This window comes from Hyla sarda, chromosome 8, assembly GCF_029499605.1.
Source record: "Hyla sarda isolate aHylSar1 chromosome 8, aHylSar1.hap1, whole genome shotgun sequence".
Classification (NCBI taxonomy): Eukaryota; Metazoa; Chordata; class Amphibia; order Anura; family Hylidae; genus Hyla; species Hyla sarda.
The window spans coordinates 163,703,635-163,724,648 of NC_079196.1; the positions used below are offsets into that span (position 1 = coordinate 163,703,635).

A 21,014-nucleotide genomic window follows, 5' to 3' on the forward strand; every position below is an offset into this window, starting at 1 on the left:
CTGGGGGCGCACAACAAGGCCCAGAAGGGAGAGTGCGCCATGTACATTTGAGGTGATTTGCACAGGGGTGGCTGATTGTTACAGCGGTTTTGACAAACGCAAAAAAGAAAAAAAAAAACACATTTGACCCCATTTCGGAAACTACACCCCTCACGGAATGTAATGAGGGGTGCAGTGAGAATTTACCCCCCCCCCCACTGGTGTCTGACAGATCTTTGGAACAGTGGGCTGTGCAAATAAAATATTTTGTACAGCCCACTGTTCCAAAGATCTGACAGACACCAGTGGGGGGTAAATGCTCACTGTACCCCTTGTTACGTTCCTCAAGGGGTCTAGTTTCCAAAATGGTATGCCATGGGGGGTTATTTTGTTGTTCTGGCACCATAGGGGCTTCCTAAATGCGACATGCCCCCGAGCAAAATTTGCTCTCAAAAAGCCAAATATGACTCCTTCTCTTCTGAGCATTGTAGTTTGCCCGTAATGCACTTCATGCCAACTTATGGGGTACCTCCATACTCAGAAGAGATGGGGTTACAAATTTTGGGGGGTATTTTCTGCTATTAACCCTTGCAAAAATGTGAAATTTGGGGGGAAACACACATTTTAGTGAAAATTTTTTATTTATTTTTTACATATGCAAAAGTCGTGAAACACCTGTGGGGTATTAAGGCTCACTTAATTCCTTGTTACGTTCCTCATGGGGTCTAGTTTCCAAAATGGTATGGCATGTGTTTTTTTTTTTGCTGTTCTGGCACCATAGGGGCTTCCTAAATGCAACATGCCCCCCAAAAACCATTTCTGAAAAACGTACTCTCCAAAATCCCCTTGTGGCTCCTTCGCTTCTGAGCCCTCTACTGCGCCCGCTGAACACTTTTCATGGACATATGAGGTATGTGCTTACTCGAGAGAAATTGGGCTACAAACATAAGTATAAATTTTCTCCTTTTACCCCTTGTAAAAATTCAAAAATTGGGTCTACAAGAACATGCGAGTGTAAAAAATGAAGATTGTGAATTTTCTCCTTCACTTTGCTTCTATTCCTGTGAAACACCTAAAGGGTTAAAACGCTGACTGAATGTCATTTTTAATACTTTGGGGGGTGCGGTTTTTATAATGGGGTCATTTGTGGGGTATTTCTAATATGAAGACCCTTCAAATCCACTTCAAACCTGAACTGGTCCCTGAAAAATAGTGAGTTTGAAAATTTTGTGAAAAATTGGAAAATTGCTGCTGAACTTTGAAGCCCTCTGGTGTCTTCCAAAAGTAAAAACACGTCAATTTTATGATGCAAACATAAAGTAGACATATTGTATATGTGAATAAAATAAAATAAATATTTGGAATATCCATTTTCCTTACAAGCAGAGAGCTTCAAAGTTAGAAAAATGCTAAATTTTCAAATTTTTCATCAAATTTTGGGATTTTTCACCAAGAAAGGATGCAAGTTACCACAAAATTTTACCACTATGTTAAAGTAGAATATGTCACGAAAAAACAATCTTGGAATCAGATTGATAAGTAAAAGCATCCCAGAGTTATTAATGTTTAAAGTGACAGTGGTCAGATGTTCAAAAAATGGCCGGGTCCTAAGGTGTAAAATGGCTGGGTCCTTAAGGGGTTAATATACTGGGTCTCGCACTAGAGACAGGTGCTATATAGCCAAGTGGGAAGCTTCTTCTCCTAATGCATAGTTATATATGCCGGGGGGAAATGAGCGCACTGAAAACTATTACTAGTGATGAGCGAGCGTCATTGCCCATATTCAAATTTGCGATATTTCATGAATATATAGATGAATATTGGTCTTATATTTGCGAATTTCATGCATTCGTTATATTCGCATATGCCAATATTCGCATATTCACATATTCGAGGAAGAAAACAGTGAGGGGATGGGCAACTTTACTATTGTTTGCTAGGGATGTTGTTGATAACCTCTGACAAGTGTATTCGCATCATTCTAATTGGCCCACAAGTGAAAAGAAGGAATATGCAAATATTCACATGTGAATATATTTGCGAATTTGCGATATTCGCGATAAAAATTAGAAATGCGAATATTCGCGCCCAACACTAGCTATTACTATTGTGCACAGTGCCGAATTATAGTCATTTTTCATAAAAGCTCTAAAGTTATACCTTATCACTTACCCCTCCCGCTTAAAGTGGTATTCCGCCCTTAGACATCTTATCCCCTATCTTATCCTCTATCATGTTCAGAACTCTGCGGCACCAGCTCGAGGACCACTGCTGGGACCACGCGATCAGATATCTTATCCTCTACCCATTGGATAGGGCATAAGATGTCTAAGGGCAGAATACCCCTTTGGGTTTATTCACACTTACAGTATTCTGCCCAAATTTGATGTGCAGATTTGATGTGCAATATTTCAAGCTGTGTTCAATCATTCAGTTTACATTGAAATCTGCAGCAGAAAATCCTGCACATCAAATCTGCACAGAATACTGTACGTGTGAATAGACCATTAAGGCTGTGTCCTGGCATTTTCAGCTGTGGGTTGGTTGCATTTGTTGTTTTTTCACATTACTTCTGAGAAATCCCTGACTCACATGATCCCCGACTCAAAGAATCACATGACATCTAATAAGAAAAATTTGAGCCCAAAAAAAGCATGTATTTTGGAAACACTGCATAACCAAAGCATAAAGCATGCTGCAGTTTTAGGCTGAAAACACACACAGTGGGGGAGAGTTATCAAAACTTGTAAGAGAAAAAGTGGACTAGTTGGCCAACCAATCAGATTATTTAATTAATTTCTAAAAAGCCTCTGAAAATTGAAAAAACAATCTAATCTGGCCAACTTTTCATCTGCACAGGTTTTGATAAATCTTTTCCAGTGTTCGGGTATGTTCACACGAGTGGATCCCCAGTGCGCTGCAGATCTGCGGCTGAAGGACCGCTGTATGCTGCCTTTACAGGTGCCTGCTTGGAGCGGCAATCCGCTGCTACGAGCAGACACACTGCGATATGCAAGTTGCTGTGCGCATGTGCAGTATACTCGCCTAGCTCATAGAGCAGGGGGGAGCGGCCGTGATGTGTGTGAGTCTTCAGTGTGTCTGCTTGTAGCGGCATATTGCTGCTCCGAGCAGGCACCTGAAAAATTAGCATACAGCAGTCCTTCAGCGGCAGATCCGCAGCGTAATCCGAGCTGGGGATCCGCTGGTGTGAACGTACCCTTATTGTGAAAAAAAAAACGCTCCAAAAGTTTCACAACTGCTGCATGCCGTTCTTGAGGTAAAACACTACAACCAGATTTTATCTAGGAGGGAAACATATTATGATATACATGATACACCATACACACATGATGGCGGAGATTTATCAAAACCTGTGCAGAGGAAAAGTTGTCCAGTTGCTCATAGCAACCAATCAGATCGATTCTTTCATTTTTCACAGGCCTTCATGAAAATGAAAGAAGCAAGCTGATTGGTTGCTATGGGCAACTGGGCAAGTTTTCCTCTGCACAGGTTTTGATAAATCTCCCCCATGGCTTTTAGTGCGTGTGTTTTTACCTCTTAGGCTCAGCAGCAGCTTTTCAAAATCACAGCATGATCAGGTATAGTGTTTTTTTTTTCATATTGTGGCATTATTCCTTCCATAGACTTCTATGGGTGGGAAAAAAACGTGAGAAATACCTTGTGTGGATAGATATTGGGGGAGATTTATGAAAACCTGTGCAGAGAAAAACTTGAATCATATTGCTTCTTTTATTTTTAGAGGCCTTTTAACCCCTTAAAGGGGTTCTCCGGTGCTTACACGTCTTATCCCCTATCCAAAGGATAGGGGATAAGATGCCTGATCGCGGGAGTCCCGCAGCTGGGGACGCCCGTGATCATGAACGTGGCACCCCGTTTGTACAGGGCCGGCGGCGTGTGACGTCATGCCTCCGCCCCCGTGTGACGTCACGCTCCGCCCCTCAATGCAAGCCTACGGGAGGGGGCGTGATAGCTATCACGCCCCCTCCCGTAGGCTTGCATTGAGGGGCGGAGCGTGATGTCACACGGGGGTGGAGGCGTGACGTCACACGCCGCCAGCCCTGTAGTCGCCCGTAATCAGACCCAGAGCGAACACGCTCTGGGGACTGATTACAAACTGGGTGCCGCGTGCATGATCACGGGCATCCCCAGCTGCGGGACTCCCGAGATCAGGCATCTTATCCCCTATGCTTTGGATAGGGGATAAGATGTGTAAGCACCGGAAAACCCCTTTAAGGATGCACTCTTTTTCAGTTTTTGCATTTTCGTTTTTTCCTCCTTACCTTTTAAAAATCATAACCCTTTCAATTTTCCACCTAAAAATCCATATTATGACTTATTTTTTGCATCACCAATTCTACTTTGCAGTGACATTAGTCATTTTACGCAAAAATCCATGGCGAAAAATCATTGTGCAACAAAATCGAAGAAAAAACGCCATTTTGTAACTTTTGGAGGCTTCTGTTTCTACGCAGGGCATATTTCGGTAAAAAAAATGACACCTTATCATTATTCTGTAGGTCCATACGGTTAAAATGGTACCCTACTTATATAGGTTTAATTTTGTCGTACTTCTGGAAAAAATCATAACTACATGCAGGAAAATTTATACGTTTAAAAATGTCCTCTTCTGACCCCTATATCTTTTTTCTATTTTTCCACGTACAGGGCAGTATTTTTGGTACCATTTGGTACCATATTGGTACTGTTTTTGTTTTGATCCGACTTTTTGATCACTTTTTATTTATTTTTTAATGGTATAAAAAGTTACCAAAAATACGCTTTTTGGATTTTGGAATTTTTTTACGTGTACGGTAAATATGGTTTCATTAACTATATATTTTAATGTGTGTGATACGGACCGTTGCCCGTCCCACTCCCCCACCCCCCTTGTTCCTGTCCGCCCGCCCGCACTTCCACGAGAACGCTAACCTGGTTTGGTTGAAATAAAGAAGTTCCTCGTTGGTTAAAAGACCCAGTGAAAGCTCCATTCTTTTTACATTTTGCTGTTTGAATATATTTTTATAGTTTGGACATTTACACACGCGGCGATACCACATATGTTTATTTTTATTTACACTGTTTTATTTTTTTAATGGGAAAAGGGGGGTGATTCAAGCTTTTATTGGGGAAGGGGTTAAATGATTTTTATTAACACTTTTTTTTTTTACTTTTTTTGCAATGTTATAGCTCCCATAGGGGCCTATAACATTACATTCACTGATCTTTTACACAGATCACTGGCGTGTATTAACATTCCTGTGATCAGTGTTATCAGCGCTTGACTGCTCCTGCCCGGATCTCAGGCACGGAGCAGTCATTTGCCAATCGGACACCGAGGAGGCAGGTAGGGTCCCTCCCGGTGTCTTGTAAGCTGTTCGGGACGCCGCGATTTCACCGTGGTGGTCCCGAACAGCCCTACTGAGCAGCCGGGATAGTTTCACTTTCGCTTCAGACGCAGTGATCGCCGCATCTGAAGGGTTAATATTATGCGCAGGTCCCGGCCGTTGATGGCTGTCAGGACCGCCGCAATATGACGTGGGGTCACCGCGTGACCCCGCGGCATATGGCAGTTGCCGGCGCAGGATGTAAATATACATCCTTTGTCGTTAAGGGGTTAAAAAAGTATAAGATTAGTTGCTATAAGCAAGTTTTCATAAATCTCCCCCATTGATGTTTTTCTGGCATGTAATGAAAAAAACGCAGGGCAAAATTATTATTATTTATTTATATAGCTTTCTTGGTTCCAGGGCACTTTACATTTGATAAAGATTAAAATACATAGTACAAACACATGAACAATGAAAGTGACACAGATTAAATTGTAGAAAAATATAGAGGGGGGGGGCCCTTACAAGCTACGAGGAGAGGGAAAAGAAATAGTAGGCGAGGGGGGCAGCTGGTCATCAGTGAGCAAGTGGGAAAGTAGCCATTCATTGCCAGTATAGCCAGTGCAGTGGCAGCTGGATAATTGAAGGTCATAGGCTTCTTTAAAGAGACGGGTCTTCAGGTGGGTGAGAGCTGGATATGTCGTGAGTAGTGAGTTCAAGTGTATGGGGGATGCTCAGGAGAAAGGAACAAAGATAACATGAGGAGCGGTATAGGGAGATCAGGTCAGAGATGTATGGGGAGGACAGGTTGTGGATGGCCTTGTATGCCGTGGTAAACAATTTAAAATAAATTAGTTGGGCAATGGGTAATCAGTGAAGAGATTGGCACAGGGGAGAGGTAGAGAAGCATGGTGAGAGGTGGATTAATCAAGCAGCAGAGTTGAGGAATGAGGATGGATTGGAGGCGAGAAAGAGTGTTCAATGATAATAATTAATAATAAGGCCACAGAGAAGGATGTTGCAATAGTCCAAGTGAGAGATTATAAGGGCATGTACAAGTAGTGTAGGCATTGCGTCATAGTTTAGGAATAAGCACATTTTTAGATGTTTTTGAGGTGAAGGTGACAGGAGGTGGTAAGGGTCTTGATGTGTGGTTTTGTTAAGGATTGACTGAGGTGAGGCATTAATATATGAGTGACCGCTGCTTCTTATCGCTGAGGGCCGGCACAAGAGATTCACACCAGACACAGGATGTTGGTATAATATCTCCTTTCTCAGCATACTCAAAGGAGCTGCCCCTAAGGAGTTCTGTGTATTACAGGAAGTAAATTTGGTTTTTGACATTGTACAAAGAAGGAGGGTGAATTATGACATCACAATTAGCATATTACATTCTGATTGGTTGTTTAAATATATTGTGTCTGTATATATTAGCATATCTAGTGTCCATTAATTTCTTTCTTGGCCAAAGTTCATTTATGCAGCCCTCCCACTCTAATACCGGAAAATTCCAGTTCTTTGCCCTTCTTATACAATCTGCATCTTCCTCAGATGTTTTGACTTCCATCTTGGGCCGTCTGGCATTGATCCAAGGTTATTCAGTCACTAGCAGTTTGCAAACTCAGGAAAGTGGTGCATAGTTCAACAAATATCTTTTTCCTTCAGCATTAGAAATGACATATAAATATCCCAGAATTAGTATATATATTGATCGGCAGTCAGAATCATTTTGGTCACCTTGACAGTTTCAAAGACAGCGCACCTAAGGTAACCGACTCGTGGGATCTGTGGGACTGGGGAGAAAGGGGAGCCATTGACTGTAATTGATAGATCAATATGGGGGGGAGCAGGATGGGGGGGAAATAATAATTTTCTTCATGTTGAGTTTGAGAAAGCATAAGGAGAAGAAGGAAGACATAGTTGACAGACAATCTGGGATTTGGGATAAGAGGGAGGTGATATCAGGGCCAGAGAGGTAGATTTCTATAATCTGTCCCAGGCCAAAGGGTATTGATAGAAAAGAGAAGGAGCCCCAGGACAAAGCCTTGGGGGACTCCAAAAGTGAGGGTGAGGTGAGGAGGTAGCTTGTGGGTGGGAGATACTGAATGTGTGCTTGGTATGGATGAGGAGATCCAGAAGAGGATTTTGTGACACCTGGGGATGAGAGATTTTGTAGCAGGAGAGAGTGGTCAACTGTGTCAAAGGCAGACGAGAGGTCAAGGAGGAGCACAGAATATTGTCGTGAGGCTTTGGTAGTCAGCATATCATTGGCCAGGTTGGTGAGGGTGATTTCGGTAGAGTGTGGAGAAGGAAGACAGCTTATAGGTGGTTGAAGAGTGAGTTGGATTCAAGGTAGGGGGACAATTCAAGGTAAACATGTTGTCCAAGAAGTTTTGAGTAAAAAGGGGAGAAGCAAGATGGGGCAGTAGCTTGACAAAGAGGATGGGTCGAGAGATTTTTTTTGAGTATGGATGAGATGGTTGCATGTTTAAATGGGGAAGTGTGAAAAATGTCAGTGTTTAATGATAGATTGAAGAGATGGGTTATGGCAGGGATTAATACTGTAGTCAGGTTGGGAATGAGGTGGGATAGGATTGGGTCAAGGGCACGGGTGGTGAGGTGCGATGAGGAAAGTAGTTTAGATAGCTTGTCTTCAATAATGGTGGAAAAGTGAGTCATGGGGGAAGAGCACTGGGTGAGTGTTAAGATGGGTTCTGTGGATTGTAGGTTAAAGCTTTCCCTGATTGTGTCCATCTTGTGTTTGAATTATTTAGCAAAATTGTCTGTTGAGATGACAGATGTGGGGGGTGGCAGCCAGGGCCAGATTAATAGCATCATGGACCTGGTGCTGAGGATTTTGATAGGCCTAAAACTGGCCACTACCCCATAGCTGGGTTGCGGCCAATTTCTGGTTGCAGTGCGACTCTATTTATTACATTTTGTGTGACATCGTATGATACAGTGGGACACAGGTAAGCGCAAGGAAGGCTCCATACCCTCCCTACATGCTGCCGGCCACTTCCCCGCTGTGCTGCCTAGGTCCAATAATGAAATCCTGGGATTCAGGATTCCTGAACAGGGTAACCCTGACATCACTTCTTCTTCACTACATTTATAAGAGACATATTATCTGATTGGCGTTGTCTTCTTTTCTTTTCTTCTCCATCCGACACAGACCTCCATGACGACTTTTCCCAGCCAAAACTCATCTCTTCAGCATATGCAGAACAAACATGTTAGATGCCGCATTTTTCCAGTGCCCTCCTTCTATCTCGTCATCTGTATGTACCTTGGTGTCTGACACAGTAAAAGTGGGTAGTATTACTGTCCCCCGTTAAATAGGTATATCCCCCACAATTGGCAGGTAGTTACACCATTAGGTAGGTATGTGCCACAGTAGTTAGATAGTTCCCTTATTTTGTAGCCCTGCCCCCATATGTAGATATGTCCTCAGGTAGGGAGTCCCTCCACAACAAGTAAATACATCCTTAGGTAGGTAGATAGACCCCCCAAGTAGGTAAATATGATAGATAGATGGGTAGGTTCTTAGCTAAGTAGGTAGGTAGCTATCTAGGTGGGTTGTTAACTAGTTAGGTAGATAGCCAGGTAGTTAGCAAGGTAGGTAGCTAGCTAGTTAGGCATATAACAAAAAAGATGAATGGTGCACAGTGCTAGACTTCAAGTCTTTGGGTGCTCAGTCCTCAAGACCCGACCACGGTCACTATATCCAAAACAACAATGGAAGACGGCACACCAGAAGGGAAAGTGAAAAAATACAAGTGTCATGCTTGAGAAAGACTTCATTGTGGAGTTGAAATGTTGCATGCATCTCTATTTGATGGGTGAAAAAACATTTGTGTTTTTTCACTATCCCTTCTGGAGGTAGTTTACTAGGTAGGTAGCCAGGTTGATAGGTTGCTATGTAGCTAGTTAGGTATCTAACTAGATAGGTAGTTAGACCTGTAGGTATGTAGCTAGGAAGGTTCCCAGGTAGGTCAGTAGCCAGGTAGGTAGCCATCTAGGTAAGTTATTACCTAACTAGATAGATAGCCAGGCAGGTAGGTAACTAGCTAGGTAGTTAGACAACAAGGTGGTAGAAAGATAGCCAGGTAGGTAGGTAGCTAGGTAGGTAGCTAGCTAGCTAGGTAGGTGAATAGCCAGGTAAGCAGGTTGGTAGGTAGAAAACCAGGTGAGTAGGAGGGTAGGTAGGTAGGTAGGTAGACAGCTGTATAGGTGGCTAGCTAGGTAGACATACAGATAGGCTGGTTGGTGGTTCAGTACGTAGACAGCCAGCTAGGTAGGTAGGCAGGCAGACAGCCAGAGCCAGGTGGGTAAGAAGGTAGATGGGTAGCCATTTAGGTAGGTAGACAGCTAGTAAGGTATGTAGGTAGGTAGACAACCAGGTAGGAAGCTATCTAGGTAGGTTGTTACCCAGCTATTAAGAGAGCAAGGTATGTAGGTAGATAGGTAGGTAGGCTGTTAAGTAGGTAGGTAGCCAGGTAAGTAGCCAGCCAGGTAGGTAAGTTGCTATGTTGCTAGTTAGGTAGCCCGGTAGGTAGCTAGGTAGGTAGACAGACAGGTAGGTATGTAGCTAAGAAAGTTGCCAGGTAGATTGGTAGCCAGGTAGGTAGATATCTAGGTAAGTTATTACCAAACTAGCGTTTGGTAATAACTTACCTCCATGGCCGGAGGAAGCACGATCACCGTGCGAAACGGAGCTTGGTCGCCATCCTGTGTCCCCCCACTACCCTCTTCCCATGTAACATATTTGTGAGTATGAAATAAAAGAAGATTTATTCAGCTGGTTGCGGGGAGTTGCCGATCATTTTCCTGCTTCTTTGAAACGTTTTCATGTACTATTGTCAATCAGAGCACCACCTCAAGCATTCCTAGTCCAAGTCTGCCATTTCATCATTGTTCTACACTCAAATAGGGAAGCAGTGCCGTGCTGGCTATCTACGAACTGTATTACCAAACTAGGTAGATAGCCAGGCAGGCAGGTAGCTAGCTAGGTAGTTAGACAGCCAGGTAGGTAGAAAGATAGTCAGCTAGGTAGGTAGCTAGCTAGGTAGGTGGCTAGCCAGGTAAGTAGGTTGGTAGGTAAAAAGCCAGGTAGGTAGGAAGGTAGACAGCCAGGTAGGCAGCTAGCTAGGTAGATAGCCAGGTATGTAGAATGATGGTTAGGTACACAGATAGCCAGCCAGGTAGGTAGGTAGATAGCCAGCTGGGTAGGTAAGTAAACAGCAGGTGGATGGGAAGGTAATTAGACAGCCAGGTGAGTGGGCAAGCAGCTAGGTAGATAGCCAGTTGGGTGGGTGGATAGGTAGTTAGACAGCAAGGTGGGTGGGGGCAGGTAGACAGCCAGGTGGTGGGCCATCAAGTAGTTAGACAGCAAGGTGGGCCAATGGACAGCCACCTTGGGTTGGTCGACAGGTAGTTAGACAGCCAGATAGCTGGGTGCTCAGATGGGCAGGTAGTTAGACAGCCATGTGTTTGGGTGGGCAGGTAGTTGGACAGCCAGATGGGTGGGTGGGCAGTCAGGTAGTTAGACAGACAAGTGGGCAGCTCCATCAGCCCCTACATTAATTCTGCCCTGGTGGCTGCTGGGGACAGAGAAGGGAGTTGAAAATGTTAGGCTTTGTTCAAGAGTTGAATGACTGCACAGAAAATTCCTGTGTAAACATTCCACTGACACCAGGCAGGCAGAACATGACGGCCCTAGGACCGCTTGAAAATGTGTCGTCTCATAGACGGCAATGCATTTGCGGACAGAAAGAATAGACATGACTATTCTTTCTGTGGATGCCAGAATCCCAATTTCCACACCAGAAACATCTGGTGCGAAAATTCTGACATGTGAACAGTGCAGCAGAATCCCATTGTGAACATGGCCTTAAAGAGTTGCCTGGGGTTGGGGGAAAGTGATGGTAGTGAAGTGGTTCTGTTTAGCAGAAGTGGTTCAGATTAGAAGGTGAGCAGAGCATGTTTGTATGCTGTGAAGACAATGTAAGGGTTATGGTCAGATACATGGAGGGGATGTCAGGGAAGAGGAAGTGTAGGTGCCAGGTAATGAGGTGGTCAATGAAGGTGGTTACAGGGCCTGGTGGTGGGTAGATGGGGAGAGGTGAATAAACAGTTGTCTGATAACAGCAGGCCAATGTCACCACAGCGTTTATTACCAGGGCAGGGGTGTGGGGAAAATTGAAGACTCCCGAAGGAGAGGGGAGCAGGAGAGAGAGTGTCTGAGGGTCAGCCATGTTTCTGAGGCCTAGAAAGGATAGATTGTGCTCAGGAAAGAGCGAGGGTTTCACAGTGTGCCTGAGAGAGGGATAGGGAGGGGAGGAGTTGGGTGGATGTGTAAGAAGTATGATGGGTTGTGTACTATTGGGTTGTGGTTGGTGACAGGAAGGTGCCATTATAGATGGGGTTTGGTGAGGGGGCCCAGGGTTAGGAAGATTTCCCCAGCAGCAAGGAGAAGCAGAGATAGATTGTAGGTGTAAATAGCAACATTTTTGAGAAAGGTCTGATTATTTTAAAACAAATGTTTTGAGGTATGGGAAGGGGACAGCAGAAAGAGACAGAGTAGTTGGGAGAAGAGATGGAGAGATAAACAGATTGTTACCTGGAGTCTGGATTTGGGGGAGATCAGTGAGTTTGAGGAAAAGGGTAGTCAGAATGATTGGTAAAAAAAAAACAACTATTTTGTATAGGGGAGTGTGAGAGAAGAGTATGGGTATGGAGCAGTTACCTTCACTCCGTTCAATTCTGGTATTAAAGGGGTACTCTGGTAGCCTAAGGCTGATGTTACACAGTTTTTGGGAAAATGCTACAATTTTTTATTCTGGTTTTTTTTTTTTAAATAACAAATAGTGGTGGATATGTAAGGAATAGGAAATATAAAGGAATAACTACTTCTCTCAGTAAACGCTGTTTTAAAAGAAAAATACTACTTCTTTTAGAAGAAGAGAGGGTAAAAAGAAAGGAGTTTGATTGCAGAATCCGACTACCCAGGGTTTGTTTCTTGTCTATTTCCATAAAGACAAGTAGGTCTGCAAAGGAGCAGTAGATACCAAGTGGCTGGTAAAATTGGTTCACCTTTTTAAGATGCATTTTTGTTAAGATGGTGCTAGCCAAAAGGGTAGAGATCTATCCGTCTGTCTAATTATCTTCATAAAGCAAAAAAAAAAATCCTTATTGATTCACAACTATAACGTTCAAAGGTAAGTACTTAAATCTGCCATTATGTACATAGGTATCGCTGCACTTACCATAATGGTGAAGCTCCATTTTATTCTAGAGACAAGTATATCATAAGGGCCTCCGGATTATACCTTCACATCAAGAAAAGAAGGCAACAACTTTTAGTCCATTGTTATTATGTAAAATGATGCACAAGTAATGATGTGTTAGTAATGAGGTTGTTAGTTGTAACCACTAGATGGCAGTACTTTACTGACAATTCAAGTCAATGTCACATTAAAAACAACAACCCTGATATATGAAATCTAAATCTGTGAATTACATTAATTTATACATTTCCAGTTGATTCTCATGAATTCCTGAGAATGTGGAAACCGAAGATGAACTGTGTTGCTTCTGTCAGTTTTGTAATTTCACTGGAAAACATTTTCTAATATAAAGTTGCAAAATTTTGTGATATTAACAGACAAACATTTTATTGCAGCCTTTAAAGTCTTCCAATAATAAATGGTAATGTATATGAGTGCTAGATATAGTGTCAGATATCACATCATCTAGAACCTAATCATCATCTAATCACTTAAAGGAAAAATGTCAGCTTGCTCCCCCCGCACTAACCAGCGGTATTGGCTGGTAGTGCGGGGGACGCTGATCAGTTTGATGCTTACCGTGTCCGCCCGACGTTGGGCCGTAATCTTCTCTTTTAGGTATATGCTAATTAGGTGCTAACTGGCACTCTGACGTCAGCGTTTTTGTCCACAGCGCCGCCCAGCTCATCAATATTCCTCCCTTCCCTCCGCCTCTCCCTCTTCTCCCCGCTCTGTAATGAAGAGGGAGAGGCGGAGGGAAGGGAGGAATATTTTTTTTCTGTTGAAATATAACGGTGTATGATTTATAAATAAACACTGTTATATAGTTTGCACACAAGCACACACACATACACATTTCCCCCGCCAAATATTTGGAGGCCTACATACCACTCAGGGAGCTCTCTGTAGATAAGTCTCTTATCAGTTTTAAGGGGATACTCATCTTCCACCAGTATATTCCCTCGAAGCGGGAGCGGTATGGCGTGAAACTCTACAAACTTTGTGAGAGTACCTCCGGGTACACTTACAAGTTTAGAGTATATGAGGGATGGGATTCCCGTATTGAACCCCCAGAATGTCCCCCCACTCTGGGTGTTAGCGGGAAAATCATTTGGGACCCTGTGCACCCATTGCTGGATAAGGGTTACCACGTGTACGTGGACAACTTTTATACCAGCATCCCTCTGTGCACATCCCTTGCCGCCAGATCCACGTCCGCTTGTGGGACCGTGCAGAAGAACCAGAGAGGCCTCTCTCTAAATTTTCTGCAGACACCTATGCCCGAGTCCCGTGCCCTTACCCATGAAAACCTGTTGTTGACCAGGTATAATGATAAGAGGGACGTCCTTATGCTGACCACAATTCATGGTAACGGCAGCTCACCTGTCCCTGTGCGAGGTACCACAACAATTGTCCTCAAGCCTGATTGTATTCTGGACTACAATCAGCATCTCTCTGATCAAGTCCAAAAGCCATACATGGCCATGCGGAAAACACGGGTATGGTACAAAAAAGTTGCAGTCTACTTGGTACAGGTTGCCATGTACAACTCTTTTGTATGTCCCAGTATGCTGGCAACACAGGGACATTCCTCCAGTTCCAAGAGGAAGTCCTAAAGGCCCTGATCTTTGCTGACCGGGAAAGAGCAGGCCGGAGTTCCCAAGGAACTGAAGTTATAGGTGCCAGGATCGTCCCAGGCCAACACTTTCCAGGTGAGGTCCTCAACACAGGAAAGAAGGGACGATCCCAGAAAAAATGCAGAGTGTGTCACAAAAGGGGGATACGGAAGGACACTACCGCCACTCAATGTGACACTTGCCACGATCATCCGGGCCTCTGCATTAAAAACTGCTTCAGGGAGTATCACATTTCCGTGGAGTACTAAATTTTCCCTTTCCCATTTAAATTTTCCACAATTTGACCCCAATGTACCAATCCAGAGTATATTCCAAATTTTAACCCCATAAACCACTAAATTTCCCAAAAAACTGAAAAAAAAAACCTGATAAGACCTCTGGGGGTATTTTTCAAACAATGGGTCATGGGTCACTGAGTCACTAGCATCGGGGGGGTTTTATGTTGCCTCAAATGTGCAGCTCTCTCTCTCCACCTGAGCGGTGTGCGCATTTGAGGCAACAGGTAAGGGACGGCCATACACATCACATTCCCAGAATGATGATTCCGAGCATAGGGTTTGGGTGGGCATATTTTTTTGTTTTGGCTATGCTCTGGGTCATCATTCTGGGAACATAACCTATTTTGTCATTTTACGGCCTACTGTACCCCACTTTACCAACTCAGTTTACCCCATGTAACGTTCCTTGAGGGGGGGTCCCGCTGTTCTGGCTCCATAGTAGCTCAGTAAATGCTCAAGGCCCCTGACTGCGCTCTTGCTCTACCGAGACCTGGTGTGCACCTGCAGAGCAGTTTACGTCCTAATATGAGGTATGTCCTTACTCCAAAGAAATGTATTTACACATTTACTGTGACATTTTCTCCTATTTCAACTTGTGAAAATGAAAAATTTCAGCATTTCAGTGTAAAAAATAAAAAATTTTCTTTTCACGTCCCATTTTAATGAACATTTATCAAACACTTATGGGGTGTTAAGGCTAACTGTACTGCTTGTTACGTTCCTTGAGGGGTGTAGTTTCCAAAATAGTATGCCATGTGGGTTTTTATTTTTATTTTTTTGCTGTCCTGGCACCATAGGGGCTTCCTAAATGGGACATGCCCCCAAAAACCATTTCAGCTAAATTTGCTTTCCAAAAGCCAAATGTGACTCTTCTATACCATACTCAGAAGAGAAGGGCTTACAAATTTTGGGGGGAATTTTCTCCTATTATCCCTTGTAATAATATAAAATTTGGGGGAAAACCAGCATTTTGGTGAAAAAAAAATTCATTTACACATCCGACCTTAACGAAAAGTTGTGAAACGCCTGTGGGGTGTTAAGGCTCACTGTACCACTTGTTACATTTTATTTTTATTTTTTTTGCTATACTGGCACCATAGGGGCGGCTTCCTAAATTTGACATGCCCCCCAAAAACCATTTCAGAAAAGCTCACTCTCTCCTTTTACCCCTTGTAAGATTTCAAAAACTGGGTCTACAAGAACATGCGAGTGTAAAAAATTAAGATATTGAATTTTCTCCTTCACTTTGACGCTATTCCTGTGAAACACCTAAAGGGTTAACACACTTTCTGAATGTCATTTTGAATACTTTGAGTGGTGCAGTTTTTATAATGGGGTCATTTGTGGGGTATTTCTAATATGAAGGCCCTTCAAATCCACTTCAAAACTGAACTGATTTAGAATTTTTTTAAAAAAATTTGGAAAATTGCTGCTGAACTTTGATGTCTTCCGAGAGTAAAAACATGTCAACTTTATGATGCAGACATACAGTAGACATATTGTATATGAGAATCAATATATAATTTATTTGGTATGTCTATTTTCCTTAAAAGCAGAGAGTTTCAAAGTTAAAGAAATGATACAAGTATCGACAAAAATTTACCACTGACAAAAAGTAGAATATGTAATGAAAAAACAATATCGGAATCAGAAAGAAAAGCAAACGCATTCCAGAGTTATTAATGCTTAAAGTGACAGTGGTCAGATATGCAAAAAATGCTCTGGTCCTTAACCTGTTAAGGACCAAGGGTGTAAACTTACGCCCCTAGTCCCGCTCCCGTGATATAACGTGGGGTTACACGGTATAACCCTTTAGCTGCGCGGCTAAAAGTGAAAGTGAAATGTGCCGGTTAGCTCAGGGAGCTGTTCGGGATCACCATGGAATAATCGCGGCATCCCAAACAGCTGTACTACAGGAGGAAGGTCTCTTACCTTCCTTCCTACAGTCCGATCGCCGAATGAATGCTTCAAGCCTGAGATCAATCGCCGAAAACACTGATTGATGCATTCCTATGGAGATGCATCAATCAGTGGTAAAGTACATGCAATATTATAGCCCCCCCTGGGGGCTATAATATGGAATAAGAAAAGTGTGAAAAAATCATTAAGCCTTTCAATGATACCTTCCCCAATAAAAGTTTGAATCACCTAGCATTTCCAAGAATAAAAAAAAAACCAGTGTAAATAAAAATAAACATATGTGGTATCGCAACGTGCGGAAATGTCCGAATTATAAAAATATACCGCTTTATAAACCGCACGTTCAATGGCGTACGCACAAAAAAAATTCCAAAGTCCAAAATAGCGTATTTTTGGTCACTTTTTATATCATGAAAAGATGAATAAAAAGCGATCAAAAAGTCCGATCAATGTAAAAATAGTACCGACAAAAACTTCAGATCACGGCGCAAAAAATGAGCCCTCATAACCCCCTGAACACGGAAAAATAAAAAAGTTATAGGGCTCAGAAAATGACAATTTTAAACGTATACATTTTCCTGCATGTATTTATGATTTTTTTTTCAGTAGTAATACAAAATCAAACCTATACAAGTAGGGAATCATTTTAACTGTATGGACCTAGAGAATAAAGAAAAGGTGTAGTTTTTAACGAAAAATGTACTACGTAGAAACTGAAGCCCCCAAAATTTGCAAAATGGCATTTTTTTTTTCAATTTTGTCGCACAATGATTTTTTCTCCGTTTCTCCGTAGATTTTTGGGTACAATGAGTGATGTCATTACAACGTAGAATTGGTGGCGCAAAAAATACGCCATAATACAGATTTTTAGGTGCAAAATTGAAAGAGTTATGATTTTTTAAAGGTAAGGAGGAAAAAACGAAAGTGCAAAAAACGAAAAACACCTGGTCCTTAAGGGGTTAACCCCTTAACGACGCAGGACGTATATTTACGTCCTGCGCCGGCTCCCGCGATATGAAGCGGGATCGCGCCGCGATCCCGCATCATATCGCGTCGGTCCCGGTACTCATCAACGGCCGGGACCCGCGGCTAATACCACACATCGCCGATCGCGGCAATGTGCGGTATTTACCCTTTAGAAGCGGCGGTCAAAGCTGACCGCCGCTTCTAAAGTGAAAGTGAAAGTGTCCAGAACAGCTTGTAGGACACCGGGAGGGCCCTTACCTGCCTCCTCGGTGTCCGATCGGCAAATGACTGCTCCGTGCCTGAGATTCAGGCAGGAGCAGTCAAGCACCGATAACACTGATCACAGGCATGTTAATACACGCCTGTGATCAGGATGAGAGATCAGTGTGTGCAGTGTTATAGGTCCCTATGGGACCTATAACACTGCAAAAAAAAAGTAAAAAAAAAAGTGTTAATAAAGGTCATTTAACCCCTTCCCTAATAAAAGTTTGAATCTCCCCCCTTTTCCTATAAAAAAAAATAAAACAGTGTAAAAAAAAATAAAATTAAACATATGTGGTATCGCCGCATGCGTAAATGTCCGAACTATAAAAATATATCATTAATTAAACCGCACGGTCAATGGCGTACGCGCAAAAAAATTCCAAAGTCAAAAAAATTTTCTGTCACTTTTTATACCATTAAAAAATGAATAAAAAGTGATCAAAAAGTCCGATCAAAACAAAAATCATACCGATAAAAACTTTAGATCACGGCGCAAAAAATGAGTCCTCATACCGCCCTGTATGTGGAAAAATAAAAAAAAGTTATAGGGGTCAGAAGATAACATTTTTAAACGTATACATTTTCCTGCATGAAGTTATGATTTTTTTCCAGAAGTGCGACAAAATCAAACCTATATAAGTAGGGTATCATTTTAATCGTATGGACCTACAGAATAATGATAAGATGTAATTTTTACCGAAATATGCACTGGGTAGAAACGGAAGCCCCCAAAAGTTACAAAATGGCGTTTTTTCTTCGATTTTGTCGCACAATGATTTTTTTTCCTGTTTCTCCGTGCATTTTTGGGTAAAATGACTAATGTCACTGCAAAGTAGAATTGGCGACGCAAAAAATAAGCCATAATATGGATTTTTAGGTGGAAAATTGAAAGGGTTATGATTTTTTAAAGGTAAGGAGGAAAAAAGGAAAGTGCAAAAACTGAAAAACCCTGAGTCCTTAAGGGGTTAAAGGGGTACTCCGTCGGAAAACTTTTTTTTTTTTATTCAACTGGTGCCAGAAAGTTAAACAGATTTGTGAATTGCTTCTATTAAAAAAATCTTAATCCTTCCAGTACTTATTAGCTGCTAAATACTACAGAGGAAATTATTATTTTTTTGGAACACAGTGCTCTCTGCTGACATCACGAGCACAGTGCTCTCTGCTGACATCTCTGTCCATTTTAGGAACTGTCCAGAGCAGCATATGTTTGCTATGGGGATTTTCTCCTACTCAGGACAGTTCTTAAAAATGGACAGAGATGTCAGCAAAGAGCATTGTGTTTGTGATGACAGCAGAGAGCTCTGTGTTCCAAAAAGAAAATAATTTCCTCTGTAGTATTCAGCAGCTAATTATTACTGGAAGGATTAAGATTTTTTAATAGAAGAAAGTTACAAATCTGTTTAACTTTCTGGCACCAGTTGATTTAAAAAAAAAAAGTTTTCCACAGGAGTACCCCTTTTAAGGTGCAAATGGGCTTGTTCCTTAAAGGGTTAACTTTTTTACCTTTTTTTTTCTTTTTTACATTTTTCAGGTAGTACTACTACTCCCAGCATGGAACAGACTTTTCCTTGCTGGAAGTAGTAGTACCTGTACTAATAGACAGATTGCCCCAGGTGTCCCTTTTGACACCCAATGCGATCGTCCTTTATGTTGCAGAGATACGGAGTGGCTTTCTCCTGTGCTCGCATCTCTGCTCTGTACTTCGGGCCGGCCAGTGATGTGAATAGAATTCACATCACTGATTCATATTTTCTGCCCAAAGTGGTGATCGGCCGGAAGGTGGCAGCCAATCACCACTCTCAGCGGGAAATATGAATCAGTGATGTGAATTTCTCTTCAGAAGGATGAAGGACGATCGCAGCGGGTGTCAGGAGTGACACCCGCTATGATGTGTCCTTAACTCCAGGTACTACTGGTCCCAACATAGAGCACACTCAGCTCCATGCTGGGAGCTGTAGTACCTGCATTAATAGACAGATCGCAACAGGTGTCAGAAGTGACACCCACTGCAATCTGTCTATTAATCCAGGTACTACAACTACCAGCATGGAGCAGAGTGTGCTCCATGTTGGGAGCAGTAGTATCTGCAGTTAAGGACAGATCACAGCGGGTGTCACTCCTGACACCTGCTGCGATCATCCTGTATAATGTATAGATGCGGGCGGTACGGCCGCTCTTCTCTGGTCCCCTGGACTGTAGTATACGCCGTATATATATATACCTATTCATATTTCCTGAACAGAGGTATGATTGGCTGGAACCATCAGGCCAATCACAGCTTTCTGCGGGAAATATGAATCTGTGATGTGAAGAACTTCACATTGCAGAATACAGTGCAGGGTACAAGAGAAGAGCGGCCATGCCGCCCGCTTCTATACTTTGTATAGGAGGATCGCAACGGGTGTCAGAAGTGACAATCTGTTTATTAGTACAGGTACTACTTCTCCCATCATGGAACAGTCTGTTTCATGCTGGGAGTAGTAGTACTACCTAAAAATGTAAAAAATAAAGAAGAAAAAGTAATAAAAAGTTAAAAACACACACACACTTTATTAAACACATTATTAAAATACATTACTAATAAAAAAAAGTTTAACAAAATTAATTATAAAAAATATATTATTTTTACATTTAAATGGCCCCTTTCTAAAATTTTTATATTGCCGGCTACAATTTTAGTTCCCTGTCGCCCACATAAATTGATCCCTGTCTAAAAATTAATAAAATTTCTGTTATAAAAAATATAAATTTCATGAAATACAATTTTTTCCATCCCTACTGTATCTTTATTTTATTTTTTTAATGGTACCCTACGAAAGGTATCTCTATCCCTTTTTTGAATCGCTAAAGTCCAAAAAAGAATAAAAGCCTCCTGCAAAAACGCCACGATTTCAGGGAAAAAAACGCCATAGGTTCAACATTAGGTTCAACATAGGTTCAACGTTCTACGATTTTGGAAAACTGCCAAGGAGCAGTAAAATGCCAAAAAGGAGTGAAAAAATGGCAAAAGAATTTGAAAAAGCGCCAAACTGAAAAACGCAAAGTGGAAAAGGAATTTTTCGATTTCTCATTGTATTACAGCTAACAACTAGTCGCAGCATTTTTTTTTCACTTAAAAAAACGCCACGGGCCGTTTTGGCGGGTTTTTTTTTGGGCAAAACACACAAAAATCCCAGGTAGAAACTTAGCCTAATAGTACCCCTTTAATAAGACTCAGCAACATTGCTTGGACGGGATATGCCACAGCAAGTATTTGCTTATAAAAAATACACTCTATGTATATTAAAGGGGTACTCCAATCTCTGACAATGTATCCCCTATCCACAATTTTTT

At 42.1% G+C, this 21,014-nt stretch overlaps 1 protein-coding gene across 11 annotated transcripts in view; it reads right to left on the reverse strand.

Moving 5' to 3' along the window:
* The window catches only part of LOC130284734 (lipopolysaccharide-induced tumor necrosis factor-alpha factor homolog), a 114,702-nt gene that overhangs the window by 33,664 nt on the left and 60,024 nt on the right, over positions 1-21,014 (reverse strand). For 10 of the 11 annotated variants that reach the window (XR_008847128.1, XM_056535422.1, XM_056535416.1 and 7 more), the window contains exon 2: positions 12,596-12,658. The gene's annotated coding sequence lies outside the window, so the exon portion shown is untranslated. Of the gene's footprint in view, positions 1-12,595; positions 12,659-13,195; positions 13,295-21,014 lie in introns of those variants that run through there. The other variant, XM_056535419.1, reaches the window with a different exon arrangement.